Below are 15324 nucleotides of genomic sequence, written 5' to 3'. Positions count from 1 at the left end.
CAGCAAAAGATTAAGCTAGAAACATCCCCTTTTTGTTCTTTTTATTTTCAAAGTTTTTATAACAATAAAAACAAAATCCACTTCCTGGGCTTAAACAAAGAAGACACCGCACACTTTCTTGTTGCTGGGACAGTGTCAGTGGGTGAGAGGCTGGGTTGCTGGTGCTCGAAGCGGGCACCTTGCAGAGATCACGGAAGCTCAGGGAATTGTAAGTCATAGTTTGACTTCCAGCTTTGAATGGTCTGGAACTCCGTTTTGTGTCACCTGGAAAGCTGAGGGATTAGAAGTTTGAAGGTGAGGGTAGAGGGGTGAGCCCACTCCTGTGAACAAGTTCCTAAAAGTCTGAATAATAAATCATTTTACAAAGAGAAATCTAATTTTCAAGGTGATGACAGCACTTGGGCTACTTAACTCAGTGAATGCTCTTCCCACCTGGACAAAATGAACAAAATTAACTCAAAGGATCACTTAGACAGCCTAGGGAGTTCGCTGATCATAAGGGCATCTCAAACGTACTATATCTGATATTCAGCATATCCTTGTGTTTTTATTTTTTAAAAATATTTTATTTATTTGGTAGAGTGAGAGAGAGAGAGCGCATGAGCGCATAAAGTCAGGGGGAGGGGCGGAGGGAGAGGCAGACTCTGTAGTGAGCAGGGAGCCCACGCAACAAGGGGGCTAGATCCCAGGACCCTGGGATCATGACCTGAGCTGAAGGCCGACGCTTAACCGACTAAGCCACCAAGGTGCCCCGTGTATGTGTTTTTTAAAGCAATGTCTATCCCTGACGTGGGGCTCCAACTCGTGACCCAGAGATCAAGTCACATGCTCTACCGACTGATCCAGTCAGGTGCCCCTCTTTGTTTTTTCTTTTAATCTCCAGAATTTACCCTTCTTGTGTTTTCTATCACAGTAAATGGTACCACCATCTACCAGTTATTAAAAATAGAACTTTGGGTATCATCCTCAACTCTTTCTTCATCCCAGCTTACCCATAACCAAACCACTACCATCCTGCCAATTCTACCTCCTTAGTATTTCTTATATTTGTCCCATTTTATGTTTGCTTTAGTATGTAGATGAGACTGGAGAAACATTTGTGTGACATCTCCTAAACTTTGTAATAGCCTCCGAAATGGTTTACAAGTCTATAATCCTTCCTTCATGCTTCCACCAGTGTCATGAAGCCAGTCTGTTTGAAGCAACTCTGCTGATTTCAGTGACTCCATATCAAGACAAAGTGCAAACTCATATGCAGAGAATATAAGGTCTATAATCTTGTCCCTGCCATGGCATCGTGTCATTTTGATTTGCATTTCCCTGATGACTAATGTTGTTGAACATCTTTCCATGTGCTTATTGGCCATTTGTATATCTTCTTTGGATAAATGCCTATTTGGATCCTTTTCCCATTTTAAAATTGGGTTGTTGGTCTTTTTATTATTGAGTTGTAAGAGTTCTTTATATATTCTAGATACAAGTTTCTTAACAGACCTATGATTGGCAAGTATGATCTCTCATTCTCTGGGTTGTCTTTCGCTTTCTTGATAGTGTCTTTTGAAGCACAGAAGTTTTTTAAGTTTGACTAAGTTCAATTTATCTACTTCTTATTTGGTTGCTTGTGCTTTTGGTGTCATATCTAAGTGTTCTTTGCCAAATCCGATGTCATGAAGATTTACCCTCCTTTTTCTTTTAAGAGTTTTATATGTTTAGGTCTTAGATTTAGATTTAGGTCTTTGATCCATTTTGAGTTTATATATATATATATCTATATATATAGTATGAGGTAAGGGTCCAATTTCATTCTTTTGCATGTGGCTAACTAGTTGTTCCAGCACCCCATGTTGAAAAGACTAAACCATGATTCTAATGGTCTGTTTGCTGGAAAAGATGTGACGTAGTCCCGACTCCAATGGTTCCAGAGTATGGTCCCCAGAGCAGTAGCATTGGTATCACCTGGGAACTGGTTAGAAATGCAGTCTCAGGTCCCATCAAAGACCTACTGAATCAGAAACTCAAGGGTTAGGCCCAGCAGTCTGGGTTTTAATAAGCCCACCAGGGGATTCTGATGCAAGATCTGGTTGGAGAACCAAGGCAAGTCAAATCAACCAATGAAGCACTTGGTCAGTCCGCCAAATTCTATTGAATTCTTCCTTATGACTATTTCCTGCATCCATTTGCCACCACTTCTTCCCATTCTCAGTCTCATTATCTTAGTTCAGGTCCACATCACCTCACACTACAACTGCCTCCTAATTCCCCTCTCCACTCCTAGCATTGTCTCTTCCAGGTCAACCCAAGATTTCTAGAATACTGCTCTGAAAAGCTACTCTGTAGACATCAGTCAGCGCCGCACTCAAACATAAAAGCGATGATGCATCATTGTCTCCAAGATGAAGTACACAGTCTTCAATTGGGCATTCAAGGATCTCCTTACCTTGGCTCCAAGCTGACTTTAAAATATTTTCACTTGCGAATTCTCAACAGGAATCCCCTCTCTATATAAATAATTCCTTACATATACCATGAGCATTTTGGCCTCTGTACCTTGTCCTTTGACAAATTCTCCCACCCATATGCACCACCCCTCCCAATGAACTCCTCCTCTAGCCCCTCGATTTTAGCTTAAATGTCTTCCCTTTCAGGCTGCCATCCTTGGGTGCTTCAGGGAAGGGAAGGCACCCCTCCTTTGTGCTCCCACAGAACACTGTGCTTACACACTGCATTTTAATTTTCTGTTTGTCTGTCTTTTCCACTAGTGTGTAAACTCCCTGATCACAGGAACCTTGTTCATTAAACGCAACAAATATTTATTGACCAGTACCATGTGCCAGGCCCTGTATCCACAGCACTTAGGAAGTATTACATAAAAAATTTTAATGCCTTAAAATGAGGTTTATTCTTTGTTTATGCTTGTCCGTCCAGCCACCTATGGCACTGTAAACCATGTTTTGGGGGGGATGAATTTTTGGACCCGTAAGATGACATCTGAGAACAAGTAAGTGGTATAAAAAACCCAAGAGCTATGGACCTAAAGACAAAGAAGAAGGGAAGGGAGGAAACTCGTATTCATCAACAGTGGTGTGCCAGCTACCTAATAGGAAATAAGGCCTTTTATTTTCTCCTTCTCTATCTTTTATGTAAACTTGCAAGCTAAAATTAAATTATGTGCAAATCAGGAGAATTTAACTTGAAGAGTAAATCTTTTTTTTTTTAAAGATTTTTTTATTTATTTGTCAGGGAGAGAGAGAGAGAGAGAGAGAGAGAGAGAGAGAGAGAGAGCAAGCTCACAAGCAGGGGGAGCGGCAGGCAGAGGGAGAGGGAGAAGCAGGCTCCCCGCTGAGCAGGGAGCCCGACGCGGGGCTGGATCCCAGGACCCTGGGACCATGACCTGAGCTGAAGGCAGACGCTTAACCACCCACAGGCATCCTGAAAAGTAAATCTTTTAAGCACGTGTTTGGGTGTCAGAAAAGCTGAACGTTTCATATTAAGGTTAGGAAAATGTCTTTTGAGTGTGAACTGAGTTGCACTATTCATAATTTACAGGGACACTATGACTCATTTTCCCCACCTCTTATCCTATTCTCTCATTAATTAATGGCATTGATTGGGGGTACATCTGACTTAGGAAAAGGTAGCAGAGAGTAAAAATGGGGATTCCAAAAAGTTTTCAGACAGCCTGGAAGTTCAGCCTCCTTCCACGGTGATCAGGAAAGACTAGACTAGGCACAGAATTCCGGATTCATCTAAGGTTAAGGTCAAAATTTCCAAACTAGGGGCTGTGGATCATTTAAGGGCCTGCAAATCAATGTAAACAGCAAACATCGGGTGCAATAAGTAGATCTGGTTCGTATATATGATGTTTTAAATGTATGCAGATGTGGGGCACCTGGGTGGCTCAGTCGGTTCAGTGTCTGCTTTCGGCTCAGGGCATGGTCCCAGGGTCCTGGGATGGAGCCCTGCATCAGGTTCCCTGCTCAGCGAGGCGTCTGCTTCTCCCTCTCCCTCTGCCACTACCCCGCTTGTGCTCTCTCTGTCAAATAAATAAATAAAATCTTAAAAAAAATAATGTAGGCAGATGTCATTGTGATGAATAAAAACATTCACATACTTTTACAAGTTTTGGTTTTTTTTCTTATTACTTAAGCAATACATGTAAATTGTAGAAAACTATAAAATGTGAAAAGGAAGAACGTAAAGTTTACCTAAAATCCTAATACCTAGAGGTAACTGCAGTTATGTATTTTTCAATACACTTTTATTTTATAGTAGATTGAGATTTACAGAAAAATTGCAAAGATTAGTACAGAGGTCCCGGATGACCCACACTCAGTTTCCCCTATGATTAACATCTTACATTAGTATGGTACATTTGTTACAATCAATCAATCAATATTGCTTCATTATTATTAATGGCAAGCCATACTTTATTCAGATTTCCTTACTTTTTACCTAGTGCCCTTTGGCTGTCCGAGATCCCATCTTTTGGTTACCACATTACATTTAGTTGTCATATTTTCTTAGGCTCCTCTTAGCTGTGACATTTTCTCACACTTTCTTTGTTTTTGTTGACATCGGCGGTTTTGAAGAGTGCTGGTCAGGTATTTGTAGAATGTCCCTCAGTGGGGTTTGCCTGATGTTTTTCTCATGATTAGACTGGGGTTGTGGGATTTGGGGAGGAAGACCACAGAGGTAAAGTACCATTCTTATCACACCGTATCATCTGTACCCCATTTAAGACATACAGGTTTCCCCCATTATCCAAAAGTAGAGCGGCCCTATAAAGCCTTTCTAAGCTGAAATGGCTTAAAGCTAAGAAGCAATTGCCATTCATTATACGGAGAAAAGGTTGATCGTTCCCAGATCCAAAAAAAAAATCTCCTCTCTTAGGCTTTTCTGGTACCTTACTATGCGTCTTGCTAATGGATGGACAAAATAAACCAAGACAAAGCACCGATGCTCACGGGCGCAGTTCGAAGCTCTGGCGGCTGGAGGCTGAGATGCTGAGGGTGGTTGCTGGAGGGGGCACTCCCGCTGCCCGGGGGTGTGAGCTGCCTGCCTAAGAGCTCCCTGCAAACCCAACACTCAACGCTCTCTTTGCTTTCCCCCTTTACCCTAAAAGCGAAAATCCACTTCAGATTTTTTTCAGTTAGCAGAAACAGGTATCAACCTATGTCTTTCATAAAAGCAAGCGGCGTGATGCAAACTTTTGAAAAGCAGGGCACACCTGTTTATATTCTTACCCTCCACACATGATTTTGTACCCTGGTGTGTGTTTGTTTCTTTGTTTTTCCATTTAAATGCCTATCGTGAGACCCTTCCATGTCATTGATGGCAGGGTCTGAATATCTACAAGTTCATTTTAAAATTGTGATGAGTTCAGAGGAGCGTTTTGTCTCCATGTCTCTCTTCACAATATGGATTCCCTGGATCCAATTCCTCCAGCGATTTGTTTACATTATAAAAGGGGTTCTAACTGAACAGTTTGCTTCCTGTATCCTGGCATGACACTCTGAGGGCTCTTGGTTGGATTGGACCTTGTGAGCTATTTTCCATGCAGTCATGGAATTTTCCTTGGGGTCAGCAAGATGAGAGCAGCTAAGAGAACAATATAGAGAAAACCAGGAGACTTAAGACTTTTACCTCAAGGTTCGGAACTGACAGACTCCAAAGTCTCTTTCTTACGAAACCACAGCCTGTTTCCATGAATTAAGAGACAAAGGGTGTGGGCGCCTGGGTGGCTCAGTTGGTTAAGCGACTGCCTTCGGCTCAGGTCATGATCCTGGAGTCCCGGGATCGAGTCCCACATCGGGCTCCCCGCTCAGCGGGGAGTCTGCCTCTCCCTCTGACCCTCCCCCCTCTCATGCTCTCTCTCTCTCTCATTCTGTCTCTCAAATAAATAAATAAATAAAATCTTAAAAAAAAAAGAGAGACAAAGGGCGTGGAAGATCCATGGCAGTCGATAGTTGTGTCATTTAGAAATGATATTTTTATGGATTGAAAAGTGACCCCAAACAATGAGCTAATTTGTACTTTAGTGCAGCATTTTATTAAATATTAAAATTTAGTTCATCTGTTTGAACTTTTCCCTGATATAATCATAGTATAATCACATCACATAATCATATCATTTAAACCAACATTGTGGTTGAACACAATGTCATATTTTGGGTGTTATTGCTTGCTGGACAATATTTACTTACTGTTCCATATGAGCTGAAGGCAAACTAACTACATTATTAGTTTTCGATCTGCTTATATGGATCCAAACAACTATGTCATTAATATCTGCTACTGTTATTCTTTGAATGAAGTGAAATTGGGTTTTTTATTATTATAAATAATTGGGGTTTTTTTGTTAAGTATTTGACAATGAGTACTGGGGATTATAACAGAGATTCTGCCAACTTTTGCCTACACATCAAGAAAAGTATCATGCTAGGAAATGAGTGGCAGGGTCTTAGACTGGGACTCTTATACCAAAGTATAACATATTTGTGGCAGTAAATCAGGGGTCAGAGGAGGTTACAGAAACAAGACTGCCAACCGTATGAGATGTCCAAGTTCATTCAAATAATAAGCAACCAGGAGAACTTAGTTTAGTCATTCAAGTGTCATATGTTGGCTACAGCAGAAGACTGAGAAGTATGTAACCTGGGTTCATCACTTCCCATCTCTGAGTTTCAATCTCTAAAGCTCTCTTTAGCTTGAGCAGGCTATGAATCTATGATTCTACTCAGCATGAGCCACTATACTGGGTTCTTTGTGGGAATCAAGGTTGTGTAGGACACGGTCCATGTTCTTAAAACTCAAGTAAGGAGTCAAATGGTCCCATGAACATTTAGCAAACATTTGCCACCAGGACTCAAGAAGGCCCCAAGTACTGAGGTCAAAATAGAGCGTATAAGGGACAGTGACACAATTCCAACAACAAAACGGGGCTCCAGTGTTTGCCTTAGCTTTAATGTCAATTATTCTGCTCCAAATATCTACCTCTATGCTGCTCATATGAAGTGATAACAGTTATTGAAAAACAAATATGCTAGAACTTAGGCACGCGTGTAGTCTCTTTGAAATAATATACTTGAAAGATTATTTGAAGATCCTTGGTAACTGCCCTCATAGCCTGTGGCGCATGTTCACATTTACTCAGTTGGAATAGACCTTGGTCATTGGAGAGCGGACAGTGGGTTTGGAAATAGCCACGTGCCACGTAGAGGCAAGTCACACAAATAAGACAAGTGATACAGCTAGGCCGTACATTTTGAGTTAAAAATGAAGTGTGGGGCACCTGGGTGGCTCAGTTGGTTGAGCATCTGACTCTCAGTTTCGGCTGGGGTCATGATCTCATGGCTCGAGGGGTTGAGCCCCCACTTCCGGCTCCATGCTCAGTGGGGAGTCCGCTGGGAGATTATCTCCCTCTGCCCTTCCTCCCAACACGTGTGTGCTCTCTCAAATAAATAAGTAAATCTTTAAAAAAGGATGAAGTGTGACAGTTAAGAAATGAGATTGATTTTCTTGAGGGCCCTGTAACTGACTCAGAAGGCAATTCTCATTCCTAGAGATAGTTTGAGCATCACGAAAATAAGTAGATGTTCTCCCAAGGGGCACGCTTTGAAAGACAATAGCAATTATCTGGCATACTTATGATTTCACTGTTTGTTTAGTTAGAAATATCAGCTATGTTATTAACAGATTCCTATGCATATGTATTTTCTTAAGGGGGCTCCCCAGCGTGGAGGCTTGAACTCACAACCCTGAGATCAAGAACTGAGCTGAGATCAAGAGTCAGATACTTAACTGACTGAGCCACCCAGGTGCCCCAGCAGTTATGCCCAACTGATGCTTGTTGTTACATTTTTGGGACAAGTAACATCTTTCAATTCATTTACTGAATGTGCAATGCATGATATGCTAGATGCTGAGATGGCTAACTCACACAGCAACCCTCTGTGGAGCAGGAATTATTTCCCTCATGTTATGGATGAAAAAACGGAGTTTCAGAAAAGTCAAGTGGCATATCAATACAAATCAGGATCTTCCTTCTAGTTTGCCAAGGATCACAAAAGAAACCTTTTCTGTATTGTGTTTGAGAAGCTCTTACATGGTGAACAATGTACGAAACGTTAGTACAATTTACTTTCTCTTTTTTGGTGTTGCAGCACTGTATGAACCAGCCAGCCAGAGCACATGATTGTTTCCATACTTGCCTGCCAGACACTAACGTAATAAAAATGAAGTTTCATTTATTTGATACTTCTCTCTCAACAAAATTCCTTTCTAATGTGCCAGTTAGCTACAAAAGGGTTTCCCCTCTTTCGTGGTGTGCTTGGTTGGTTTGATTGAGCTTCAAGTTTTTTGACTCACAGTGCATATTTAGCTTGGTTGCTGATAAAAGTTCTTTTATTTAATTAATTAATTTATTTATTTGAGAGAGAGAGAGAGAGAGAGATGAAGAGAGATCACAAGCAGGAGGGTGAAGGGCAGAAGGAGATGGAGAGAGAATCTTAAGCAGCTGGGCATGGATCCCATTGCCGGGCTCCATCTCATTACCCGGAGACCATGACCTGAGCCGAAATCAAGAGTCAGACACTTAATCAAGATCCACACAGGCACCCCTAAAAATTCTCTTAAATAGTCTCCAGGCTTCTCAAATTTTTTCACAGCCAAGGAAATAGTAACTATCCAACCCTAAGTAACTAATCATTCTGGTCTGTTTTCTTATCTTTCACCTGGGGATAAAAATGTTTACCTCTCCTCTCAGCATTGATGGACTGTCAGATACAGAAATGTACTTGAATGGACATTGAAGAAATATAATGCATGGTCTAAAATGCACAGTATTGTTTTTTTACATCGATTATGTGATTGAGCACTAAGCCAATGTGGATTTTGATGTAAGTTGATCTAGGTTCTGGGCTGGCTCCAGAGAAAGATTATGTTCTTTGTCCTAGGTCCAGAAAACAGAAGAGAGTCATACATTACTAAAGGCCAGGCCCTGAAAGATCTCCTTTTGACAGTAAAGCCTGGCAGCTTCTACTACTCACTGACAAAAACATTTGATTATATTTTACAACATATACAAATATCGAATCCTTATTTTGTACACCTGAAATGAATATACTGTTACATGTCAATTATGCCTCATTTAAAAAGTAAAAAAAAATGCAAGGTACAGTTTCGAGTTGAGAAGCTTTCTTAAAATGGAGATTGTAGCTGCTTCACCAAAAAGATATAGTGCAAGGCTTTCTTTCTGTTACATTGCAAGCTAATAGAAGTTGAAATTAGTAAAACAAAACACCAAAAATCTCCCCAAACTCCCAAGCCCATTCAATTAAGTGTTTTACATCAGTGAACCACATGAGGACAATGCTCCAAAAAGGTAACACCTGGGGCACGTGGGTAGCTCAGTCCATTAAGAGTCGGACTCTTGGTTTCCACTCAGGTTATGATCTCTGGATTGTGGAATTGGGCCCCGTCTTGGGCTCCACGTTGAGCTTGGAGTCTGCTTTGGATTCTTTCTCCTTCTCCCCCCGCTGCCCTGCCACTCGCGTGCACTCACTCTCTCTCTCTCTAAAATAAAATTTAAAAAATTCAAAAAGGCAACACCTGCAGAGAGAGGCTGGTTGCTCCAAACAGGGAGAGGAGGAAGGAGAAAAAGATCTCAGTCCAAGAAGCAAGAGAACTTTCGGCCCTGATTCTTGCCCACTGTTGGAAGGTGGGCAAGGCTCTGGTGCATTCCGATCATCAGTTTCCTTAATTAAAACAAGCGAAGGGATGAAGAGAATAATGCCTTGCTTATCTCACTGGGTTACTGCGAAGAGCCTTGTCAACTGTAAAGAGCTATGCACAAAGTAAGGAATTAACTAATGTTTACTGAGTGCCTATTGTATACAGTGCACAAAAGAAACATCCACCTGCCCTCAAGAAACTGGCAGTCTATTAGAGAAAGAATAAGTGTTTAAAAATAAGGAATGTGAGGAAGACAATCGTAAAATAGAGGTAAACGTCTTAACATTTCTGCAAATAAATCAACTGGGTGGCAGCTGGGATTGATCAATAAGATGATTAAAATGATGAAATGATTGTTTTTAGGCACACTGCTTTGGCATCGCAGTTGCTTTATTCCTTGTACTTAAAGCATTTTTCATCTGGCGAACATATATCGAGCAACTACTATGTACTGGTTCCCGAGCTAAAGGCGACGGATACACTGGGAGCTATAAATGCACGTGCCTGCTTTCAATGAGAAATAAACATGCAAAGACGTGATAAAAGGTTTCCGGTGTAATGGTGGACACCTAGACAGGTCCGAGTAGGGGTAGCACAAAGGAAGCAGTGGTTAACTCTCGGGGGTGGCGGTGGAATCTGGGAAACTTCATGGAGGAGGTGTCCCTTGGGTCCTGGAGGAAGAGGACTCCGTCAAGCACACAGGAGGCATGGAGGCAAGGATATTCCTGGCAGAATAAAGGCATGAACCACTCTTTATATTCCCTCTGTTTCATAAGATAGCTCCTAGTCCTACCTACGTAAAGTTGGAAGCGTCCACATTTGCAAGAAAGTTTTGTTTCTGAATTTGTTTTACTAGCACTTTCCATGTAAAAAACATGGTGCTGAATGGCCCAACTGGATTTGGGGGGTGCGTTACTATCTACCGCATATTCATCCAAGTTGGTGAACGGCTTTCTGTGTGAACTCCTTTTCTTGCTAGGAAAAAAAAAATAGTCACAAAAAATTTCAATGAGCCTTTCAGGTTTCTAGAACTCTGAAGTAGTCATAAAAAAATTTCAGTGAGTCTTTCAGGTTTCTAGAACTCCGAAGCAGTTGTTATCTTCCTAAATATTAGAATGATTCTGGAATATTTTCAACTAAAGACTACACCTTCTGTGTTCCCATTCCTCCCTCCCGTCCCCCAGCTCCATGGCTATACTTGCAACTTGGCTACCAGACTGGTGAGAATGGTTCCTTTTCATTTTGCTGTGGAATCTATTAGCTATTGTATTCGAGCTCACAGGAAGGAGCTGACATGTTAGTGTTCTCTTGTGATATATTTCCCTCTCAAAATTGGAGAGTCTTTATCTGCTGTTGATTACAGGCTATCTTGCATGAGCATCATTCCTGCCTTTTCAACAGGAGCTAGTCTAGTGCAATAGCCATTTGCCATAGGGGAATTCCATTACCTCTCCTTACCAGAGGATAGATCCTGTCTGGTGTTTACACTGAAGATGGGGGAAATTTAATTAAATTCTTTCAAGTGCTAGATTTACTTACACTATCAATTTACTGCTAAGCCCACCATTCTCATTTTAGAGAAAGAGAATAGGACCATATGTCTCCAAGTTATCACCTGTCGGCTCTTTCAGTAATAGTCTTCTGCTTAGGATCAAAAGAAAGATTTGGGGTTTTGAGTCCCCAAAGCCCTCTAGTGAGAACCTTATGGACTCTGATTTGGAACTGAATTTGCTATACACTTCGTTTGTTGGAATGAATTTTGCAATAAATCCAGGATCTTATTTGCAAGATGTCTCAGGGCAAAGTCTGACAGCTTCTCCAAAGAGGAGTTCTCTCCTCCCATCACTGCCTAGTGAAAAACTATGCAAGAATTAGATTAAGCAGCAATAAATCATCCACATGTTTGGCCAAGTGACAAAATACTGGCCTGTGGGGGAAAGCTAGAGAAAGCAAGAATAAAGACACACATTCATTGACATGGAACTATTTAAATATGAAGAGAGACATGGTAAAAAATTTCTGTTGCCAGAGATAGAGATTTCATAATCCTGTCTGAAAAATGGTATTATGGGAAATCTTTGCCCCTTGAGTTTCAGTTTAGAGGTGGAATAGAGATACAGGTGTATTTTCACCTTTCTCAAATTTATATGCAAAATGTCTGATATTTGGATAAAGGCTGAGAAGAAGTATTCTATCCCAAGTCAGATGGGACATGGGGCTTGTCCACAAGTAGCTTCTAGTGCCGTTGGAAAGATGGGATTCCCACACATGGCATCACGACAGTCAAAGAAAGTTTGTGGTGAGCAGTGACATACGCTCAACTGAGTGGAAAGCTGCATGGTCTGGACTCTCCTCAGGAGCTACAGGAAGAGAAACAAAGGTTTAGGAGTAGCTCCTGTCTTGGGGAAAGTCTCATGAAGAATGTGCAATTCATGCACAAGGCTAGGCATGTTTTGGATGCACAGAAGGGAGAGGGAATGAGACGTTCCGATCGAAAAAGAGGGGAAGAAAAAAAAAGAGCCAAGGCATGAGGGAGTGAATATGGTAGGCAGAAGGCAAAGCAGGGGCCAGGCTGCCTAGGCTAGAGTGTGTGAGAACGCTGGCCTGGCAGGGTAGACTCAGACTTGGCAATGCCAGCTTAAGAATTTGGTTTGGGTTCCGCAGGCCAAGAAGTGCCAACAGGATCCACTGAGCAGCGTAGTGATATGATGAAAGTAGTGTTGTGGGAAAATTAGACCAGGATTTATAGGATTACATATGGCTGTCCAGATGGCAAATGTACCAGTTGCAAAGATTCTTCCTTGCCAGTACCGTGAGCAGCGAGATGACTGTGGAGGGAAAGATGGAAGCAAGGATCAATCAGGATAAATTCGGACCCGGAGAAGAGCGAGTTTCAACTGGCAATATGGAAGAGTTGAAATGAAACATTCGGCTCCTTCTGATACAGTGTTTCTGAAAGACTCAGGGGGGCAAAGACCCGGAGGAGAACAGGAGAGCTGGAATCATGAAGCACCATGATTGTCTGGCTCCTGTCTCTCTTCTCCAACCTAATTTTGATGCAAGTGCCGTCATAGTGAACTGCCTGTGGCTTCCTGAAATCAGTTGTTTTTTCACCTCTCCTGGAGTCTGCCTGGAGCCCTCTTTCCCTCATTTTTTTCCTGAATGAAATGATTGTGGGCAGAATGGCTCCCCCCAAGATATCCAAGTCCTCATCCCTGGGACCTGTGACTATGTAGTAAAAGGGACTATGCAGGTGTCATTAAGGTTATGCTCCCCAAAACATGGAAGATGATCCTAGATTATCTGGGTGGGCCCAATCCGATCACCCGAGCCCTTGAAAGCAGAGAACTTTCCTCAGCTGGAGTCAGATGTGGCAAAAGAAGTCAGAGAGATTTGGAATGGGAGACAAACTCAATTCAGAGGGAGGCTGCACGGAAGCCATGAGAAGGAATGAGGGTGCCTTCTAGAAGCAAAACCTGACCTCTGGCTGATAGTCAGCAAGGAAATGAAGACCTAGGTTCCACAACTACAAGAAACTGAATTTAACCATCAACCCCAATGAGCCTGGGAAGTGGATTCATTTCCAGAGTCCCAGAAAGGAATGCAGTTGTTGACACCTTGGCGTTGACCTTATGAGACTCAAAGCCTAGGAAGCAGCCAAGCCACACTGTACCCAGACTTCTAACCTACAAAGCTGGGCGATATTGAGTGGATGTTGTGTCAAGCCAATATGTTTGTTGTAATTTGTTACAGCGGCCATAGAACACTAAGACAGCACCCTTTAACGCTCAGCTCAAACACCCTACTTTTGGGAAGGCTTTCCTGAGCCCCTCTTCTGGCCTCACATACCACCCTAGATGTTTCCTTATAATGGCAGGGAAGACATGATATTGATGTCGTCTGAGTGCACAGTGGCCTCCTTCCCTAGATCATGAGGGCCTTGAAGGAAGGGACCATGTCTTACTCATTTTTGTATCTGTAGCACTATGCACTTAGCACGGTGTTTGACAGCAGGTGCTCAGTAAATACTGAGGTGGAAAGAGAAGGACAAGGTGGCCGAAGGGGCCAAGAGGCAGAAAGGGTAAAAGAAAGTGGAATGGCAGTTATGGAATGAATACAGCATGAGAAGAAAAGGCACAGCTTAGGGAATATGGTCAATGATATTATAATACCGTTGTAGGGTTAGAGATGGTAGTTGCCCTTGTGGTGAGCACAGCATCACATATAGAGAAGTTGAATCATTATTTGTACACCTGGAACTAATGCATTTTTATTTATTTATTGTAAAGATTTATTTATCTATTTTTATTTTTTTTCTTTCTTAATTTTTTACTGGTTGTTTTGAGGATCAGTACAGACGTTTCAGTTTGTACACAATTCTTAACATAAGTACCAAAAATCTAAAGAAGCCATGTAGTTGTGATTCTTTTCTAAAAGTTATTCCAGTGACCTTCCAGCTTAAAATTTGGAGGCAAATTTTCCTTAACAGTAAATCAAGTACCAAGATCTTCAAATGCTGATACACTGTTACATTGTCAAGTCCCATTAATTCACCATTTAATATCATATACACTACATACTCAAATTCTCAATCTTGCACAGCACATTAACAGAGTTACTAGGAAAACCGGACTACGACGACCAAGATGTTACAGAGTGCACAAGAATTCGGACCGGGAGAGCCAAGATCTAGGAGTGGTTTTCTTTAGGAAACAAGTCTACCAAAAACAACGTGGGAATAGAAGTAATTTAAAATATTCAAGACATAGTAAATGCACGACCGACTCCAAATTGCCATTTAGTATGCTTGGTATTAATAGGATATAAAAACTACCCCAGCCATGGAATGTTGAGCTGACACCCAAGACAATCAAAGCCTCCCACATTCAATATCCCACCATTTCCTGGTTGTACCAAAAAATAAACAACCAGCAAATGATTTCACCTCTTAAAAAAAAAGCATTTACACTTAAAAAATGGGATGAGGTGGGATTCCCTCCTTCTTAAAAATGTTTCTAGAGCTACTAAAAAACTTGCATTTACAAAATAGTTGGTAAAAATATTCCTCTGGATTGTACAAGAAGGGCGACAGGGACCACTGATAAGACATGGTTTATGGTATTAATCAGACTTGGCTTCTTTCTCTCCTGCTTCATCGGAGGCTGGACTCTCCTCATTTTTAGTTTCTCCGTTTTCTGCAGGTAAGTCTTCTTTCGTTTCTTGGTTAGCCACTTCAGCCTGTTTTCCCTTTGCTCCCCTTTTCCCCTTTGTTTGCACTTTTTTGTCTGAAGACTTATCAGCTGACAACCTCGCCGACCTCCTCTTGGGCTTCTCTTTCGACGCCCCCTCGGCGGGGCTGACCTTCCTCTTGGGCATCGTGGTGGCGGGGCGGGCGCGTGTCGGGTGCCTGCAGGCCGCGGCGCGCCGAGACCCTTCGCGAAGCTGGGCTGCCTGGCCGCTACTGCTCCTCCCGCCGCCCGAGCTGCTGCCAAGATTTATTTATCAATTTTTAGAGAGCAAGAAAGAATCTCAGGCAGACTCCCCACTGAGCATGGAGCCCGACATGGGGCTGGATCCCACAACTCCGAGATC

General features: G+C 42.1%; 1 pseudogene; it reads right to left on the bottom strand.

The window, feature by feature from the left end:
* Positions 1-14564: 14564 nt before the first annotated feature.
* Positions 14565-15108, bottom strand: LOC114200544 (non-histone chromosomal protein HMG-14 pseudogene; annotated as a pseudogene).
* Between the last annotated feature and the right edge of the window lie 216 nt (positions 15109-15324).

This window comes from Eumetopias jubatus, unplaced genomic scaffold (genome assembly GCF_037043125.1).
Source record: "Eumetopias jubatus isolate StellerSeaLion01/CBP00866 unplaced genomic scaffold, mEumJub1_p1.0 scaffold_11, whole genome shotgun sequence".
Lineage (NCBI taxonomy): Eukaryota > Metazoa > Chordata > Mammalia > Carnivora > Otariidae > Eumetopias > Eumetopias jubatus.
The sequence above is the reverse complement of the archived record's forward strand: the minus strand, read 5'-3'. Positions and strand labels throughout refer to the sequence as shown.